Source organism: Coturnix japonica, unplaced genomic scaffold (assembly GCF_054131305.1).
Source record: "Coturnix japonica strain WE unplaced genomic scaffold, WE-NBRP24 Scf118, whole genome shotgun sequence".
Taxonomy (NCBI): domain Eukaryota; kingdom Metazoa; phylum Chordata; class Aves; order Galliformes; family Phasianidae; genus Coturnix; species Coturnix japonica.
In genome coordinates this window covers 194843-200842 of record NW_028189021.1, presented here as the reverse complement: position 1 = coordinate 200842, position 6000 = coordinate 194843, and the positions used below count along the sequence as shown (strand labels likewise).

General features: G+C 67.8%; 1 protein-coding gene across 1 annotated transcript in view; it reads left to right on the top strand.

The window, feature by feature from the left end:
* The first annotated feature begins 289 nt into the window (after positions 1-289).
* The window catches only part of LOC107307798 (general transcription and DNA repair factor IIH helicase subunit XPD-like), an 89067-nt gene continuing 83356 nt past the window's right edge, over positions 290-6000 (top strand). Inside the window, exon 1 of the mRNA XM_085535332.1 lies at positions 290-356. The gene's annotated coding sequence lies outside the window, so the exon portion shown is untranslated. The remainder of the gene's footprint in view (positions 357-6000) is intronic.

Genomic DNA, 6000 nt, shown 5'->3' with positions numbered 1-6000 from the left:
GGCACGTTGTTATGGGGGGGGTCACGTTAATGGGGGGCACAGGGGGACACTGTGTGGGTTGGGGGGGCACGGGGGGGTCTTGTTGTTATGGGGGGGGGGCCATGGTGTTGTGGGGGGGGTCGTGTTGTTATAGGGGGGATTGGGGGGGTCGTGGTGTTATGGGGGGGGCCATGGGGGGGTCATTGTGTTGGGGGGGGCACGGGGGGGTCGTGTTGTTATGGGGGGGGGTCAGGGGGGTCCCCCCACAACCCCATTACCCCCCCAACAATTTCATTGCCCCCCCCCCCCTCAGATCGTGGGCCGTGGTAACGACCAGGTGGCCATCACATCGAAATACGAGAGCAGGGAGGACATCGGTGAGGGGGGGGGATGTGTGGGGCTGGGGTGTTGTGGGGCTGGGGAGGGGTGTGGGGCTGGGGGGGGGTGGTGCTGGTGGGGGGTGTGGGGCTGGGGGTTGGTGTGGGGCTGGGGGGGGGTTAGAGTTGGGGGTCTGTGTGGGGCTGGGGGGTGTGTGGGGCTGGGGGTTGGTGTGGAGTTGGGGGGTGTGTGGGGCTGGGGGGGGGTTGGTGTGGGGCTGGAGGGGGGATGTGTGGCTGGGGGGGGGTTGGAGTTGGGGGGCTGTGTGGGGCTGGGGGTGTGTGTGGGGTTGGGGGGGGGATGTGTGGGGCTGGGGATGGGTGTGGGGCTGGAGGGGTGTGGGGTTGGGGTGGGTTGTTGTGGGGCTGGGGGGGGTTGGAGTTGGGGGGCTGTGTGGGGCTGGGGGGTGTGTGGGGCTGGGGGGGGTTGGTGTGGGGCTGGGGGGGTTGTGGGGCTGGGGGGAGGGAATGTGGGGCTGGGGGGGGTTAAAGTGGGGCTGGGGGGTGTTGTGTGGGGCTGGGGGGGGGGGTTGTTGTGGGGCTGGGGGGGGGGTTGAAGCTGGGGAGGGGGGAGCTGGGGGTGGGTTGGTGTGGGGCTGGGGGGTGTGTGGGGCTGGGGGGGGATGTGGGGCTGGGGGGGTTGTTGTGGGGCTGGAGGGTGTGGGGCTGGGGGGGGATTGGTGTGGGGCTGGGGGGGGGTTGGTGTGGGGCTGGGGGGGGATGTGGGGCTGGGGGGTGTTGGTGTGGGGCTGGGGGGGGTTGGTGTGGGGCTGGGGGGGGTTGGAGTTGGGGGGCTGTGTGGGGCTGGGGGTGTGTGTGGGGCTGGGGGGGGGATGTGGGGCTGGGGGGTGGTTGGAGTTGGGGGGCTGTGTGGGGCTGGGGGTGTGTGTGGGGTTGGGGGGGGGATGTGGGGCTGGGGGGGGGTTGTGTGGGGCTGGGGGTTGTGTGGGGCTGGGGGGGGTTGGTGTGGGGCTGGGGGGGGTGTGGGGCTGGGGTTGGATGTGGGGCTGGGGGGGGTGTGAGGTTGGGGGGGGATGTGGGGCTGGGGGGTGTGTGGGGCTGTGGGGGGGTTGTTGTGGGGCTGGGGGGGGGTTGGAGTTGGGGGGCTGTGTGGGGCTGGGGGTGTGTGTGGGGCTGGGGGGGGGGTTGTGTGGGGCTGGGGGTGTGTGTGGGGCTGGGGGTGTGTGTGGGGCTGGGGGTGTGTGTGGGGCTGGGGGGGGTGTGAGGTTGGGGGGGGATGTGGGGCTGGGGGGGCTGTGTGGGGCTGGGGGGGTGTGTGGGGCTGGGGGGGGATGTGGGGCTGGGGGATGTGTGGGGCTGGGGTGGGTTGGTGTGGGGCCGGGGGGGGTTGGAGTTGGGGAGGGGTTGGTGTGGGGCTGGGGGGTGTGTGGGGCTGTGGGGGGGTTGTTGTGGGGCTGTGGGGGGGGTTGGAGTTGGGGGGCTGTGTGGGGCTGGGGGTCGGTGTGGGGCTGGGGAGGTTGGAGTTGGGGAGGGGTTGGAGTGGGGCTGGGGGGGGGTGTGGCTGCGGGGGGGTTGTTGTGGGGCTGGGGGAGGTTGTTGTGGGGCTGGGGGATGGTGTGGGGCTGAGGGGGGTGTGGGGCTGGGGGTGGATGTGGGGCTGGGGGGGGTGTGAGGTTGTGGGGTGTGTGGGGCTGGTGGTTGGTGTGGGGCTGGGGGGGGGATGTGGGGCTGGGGGGTGTTGGAGTTGGGGAGGGGTTGGTGTGGGGCTGGGGGGTGTGTGGGGCTGGGGGGGGGTTGTTGTGGGGCTGGGGGGGGGTTGGAGTTGGGGGGCTGTGTGGGGCTGGGGGTCTGTGTGGGGTTGGGGGGGGGATGTGGGGCTGGGGGGTGTGTGGTGCTGGTGGGGGGTGTGGGGCTGGGTGGGGTTGGTGTGGGGCTGGGGGGGGGATGTGGGGCTGGGGGGGTTGTTGTGGGGCTGGAGGGTGTGGGGCTGGGGGGGGATGTGGGGCTGGGGGGGCTGTGTGGGGCTGGGGTGGCTGTGGGGCTGGGGGGGGGATGTGGGGCTGGGGGGTGTGTGGGGCTGGGGGGGTGTTGTGGGGCTGGGGGGGTGTTGTGGGGCTGGGGGGGGGTTGGGCTGGGGATGGGTGTGGGGCTGGGGGGGGTTGGTGTGGGGCTGGGGGGGGGGTTTGAGTTGGGGAGGGGTTGGTGTGGGGCTGGGGGGGGTTGGAGCTGGGGGGGCTGTGTGGGGCTGGGGGTTGGTGTGGGGCTGGGGGGGGTTAAAGTGGGGCTGGGGGGTGTTGGTGTGGGGCTGGGGGGGGATTGGTGTGGGGCTGGGGGGGGATTAGAGTTGGGGGTCTGTGTGGGGCTGGGGGGTGTGTGGGGCTGGGGGGGGGGGTTGGTGTGGGGCTGGGGGGGGGTTGAAGCTGGGGAGGGGGGAGCTGGGGGTGGGTTGGTGTGGGGCTGGGGGGGTTGTTGTGAGGGGCTGGAGGGTGTGGGGCTGGGGGGAGGGAATGTGGGGCTGGGGGTGGGTTGGTGTGGGGCTGGGGGGGGTGGGGCTGGGGGGGTGTTGTGTGGGGCTGGGGGGGCGTGTGGGGCTGGGGAGGGGTGTGGGGTTGGGAGGGGTGTGGGGCAGATGGGGTGTTGGTGTGGGGCTGGGGGGGGGTGGGGCTGGGGGGGGTTGGAGCTGGGGGGGCTGTGTGGGGCTGGGGGTGTGTGTGGGGCTGGGGGGGTTTGGAGCTGGGGGGGCTGTGTGGGGCTGGGGGTGTGTGTGGGGCTGGGGGTTGGTGTGGGGCTGGGGGTTGTGTGGGGCTGGGGGTTGGTGTGGGGCTGGGGTTAGATGTGGGGCTGGGGGGGGTGTGGGGCTGGGGGGGTGTTGTGTGGGGCTGGGGGTTGGTGTGGGGCTGGGGGTGGGTTGGTGTGGGGCTGGGAGGGATGTGGGGCAGATGGGGTGTTGGTGTGGGGCTGGGGGTTGTGTGGGGCTGAGCGGGGTTAGTGTGGGGCTGGGGGGGGGTGGTGCTGGTGGGGGGTGTGGGGCTGGGTGGGGTTGGTGTGGGGCTGGGGGTTGTGTGGGGCTGGGGCTGGGGATGGGTGTGGGGCTGGGGGTTGTGTGGGGCTGGAGGGGGGGTTGGTGTGGGGCTGGGGGTTGGTGTGGGGCTGGGGGCTGTGGGGCTGGGGGTTGGTGTGGGGATGGGGATGGGGATGGGTGTGGGGCTGGAGGGGGTTGGTGTGGGGCTGGGGGGGGGTTGGTGTGGGGCTGGGGGGGGTTGGAGCTGGGGGGGGTGTGAGGTTGGGGGGGGTGTGGGGCTGGGGGTTGGTGTGGGGCTGGGGGGGGGATGTGGGGCTGGGGGGGGTTAGAGTTGGGGGTCTGTGTGGGGCTGGGGGGGTGTGGGGCTGGGGGTTGGTGTGGGGCTGGGGGGGTTAAAGTGGGGCTGGGGGGTGTTGGTGTGGGGCTGGGGGGTGTGTGGGGCTGGGGGGGGTTGTTGTGGGGCTGGGGCTGTGTGGGTCTGGGGGGGTATGTGGGGCTGGGGGTTGGTGTGGGGCTGGGGGGGGGTGGTGCTGGTGGGGGGTGTGGGGCTGGGTGGGGTTGGTGTGGGGCTGGGGGGTGTGTGGGGCTGGAGGGTGTGGGGCTGGGGGGGGATTGGGATGGGGCTGGGGGGGGATGTGGGGCTGGGGTTGGATGTGGGGCTGGGGGGGGTGTGAGGTTGGGGGGGGATGTGGGGCTGGGGGTTGGTGTGGGGCTGGGGGTGTGTGGGTCTGGAGGGGGATGTGGGGCTGGGGGGGCTGTGTGGGGCTGGGGGTGTGTGTGGGGCTGGGGGTTGGTGTGGGGTTGGGGGGGGATGTGGGGCTGGGGGATGTGTGGGGTTGGGGTGGGTTGGTGTGGGGCTGGGGGGGGTTGGAGTTGGGGAGGGGTTGGAGTGGGGCTGGGGGGTGTGTGGGGCTGGGGGGTGTGTGGGGCTGGGGGGGGGTTGTGTGGGGCTGGGGGGGGTTGGAGCTGGGGGGGCTGTGTGGGGCTGGGGGTTGGTGTGGGGCTGGGGGGGGGTGTGGGGCTGGGGGGTGTGTGGGGCTGGGGGTGGGGGTTGGTGTGGGGCTGGGGATGGGTGTGGGGCTGGGGGTGTGTGTGTGGGGCTGGGGGTTGGTGTGGGGCTGGGGGGGTGTTGTGTGGGGCTGGGGGGCATGTGGGGCTGGGGGTTGTGTGGGGCTGGGGGTGTGTGTGGGGCTGGGGGGGGGGATGTGGGGCTGGGGGTTGTGTGGGGCTGGGGGGGTTGTTGTGGGGCTGGAGGGTGTGGGGCTGGGGGGGGATTGGTGTGGGGCTGGGGGGGTTGTGGGGCTGGGGGGAGGGAATGTGGGGCTGGGGGTGGGTTGGTGTGGGGCTGGGGGGGCTGGGGAGGGGCTGGGGAGGGGTGTGGGGCTGGGAGGGTGTGGGGCAGATGGGGTGTTGGTGTGGGGCTGGGGGTTGTGTGGGGCTGGGGGAGGATTAAATTGGGGCTGGAGGACCTAATATATGGGGCTGGAGGACCTTGTCTATGGGTTGGAGGACTTTAGTTGTGGGTTGGAGGACCATATCTATGGTCTGGAGGACTTTAGTTGTGGGTTGGAGGACCGTGTCTATGGTTTGGAGGACCATATCTATGGGTTGGAGGACCACATCTATGGTTTGGAGGACCATATCTATGGTCTGGAGGACTGTTGTTTTGGGTTGGAGGACCATATCTATGGGTTGGAGGACCATATCTATGGGTTGGAGGACCACATTTATGGTCTGGAGGACTTTAGTTGTGGTTTGGAGGACCATGTATGGGGTTGGAGGACCACATCTATGGTTTGGAGGACCGTATCTATGGGTTGGAGGACCACATCTATGGGTTGGAGGACTTTAGTTATGGGTTGGAGGACCATATCTATGGGTTGGAGGACCATATCTATGGTCTGGAGGACTGTAGTTGTGGTTTGGAGGACCATATCTATGGGTTGGAGGACCATATCTATGGTCTGGAGGACCGTATCTATGGTTTGGAGGACCATATCTATGGTCTGGAGGACCTTAGTTATGGTTTGGAGGACCATATCTGTGGTTTGGAGGACCATATCTATGGGTTGGAGGACTGTAGTTATGGGTTGGAGGACCACATCTATGGGTTGGAGGACCATATCTATGGGTTGGAGGACCACATCTATGGTCTGGAGGACCATATCTATGGGTTGGAGGACCATATCTATGGGTGGAGGACTTTAGTTATGGGTTGGAGGACCATATCTATGGTTTGGAGGACCGTATCTATAGTCTGGAGGACCATATCTATGGGTTGGAGGACCACATCTATGGGTTGGAGGACCATATCTATGGGTTGGAGGACCACATCTATGGGTTGGAGGACCACATCTATGGGTTGGAGGACCTTATCTATGGGTTGGAGGACCACATCTATGGGTTGGAGGACTGTAGTTGTAGGTTGGAGGACCATTTCTATGGGTTGGAGGACCACATTTATGGTTTGGAGGACCTTATCTATGGGTTGGAGGACCACATCTATTGTTTGGAGGACCACATCTATGGGTTGGAGGACTGCAGTTGGGGGTTGGAGGACCATATCTATGGTTTGGAGGACCACATCTGTGGGTTGGAGGACCTTGTCTATGGTCTGGAGGACTGTAGTTATGGGTTGGAGGACTGTAGTTGTGGTCTGGA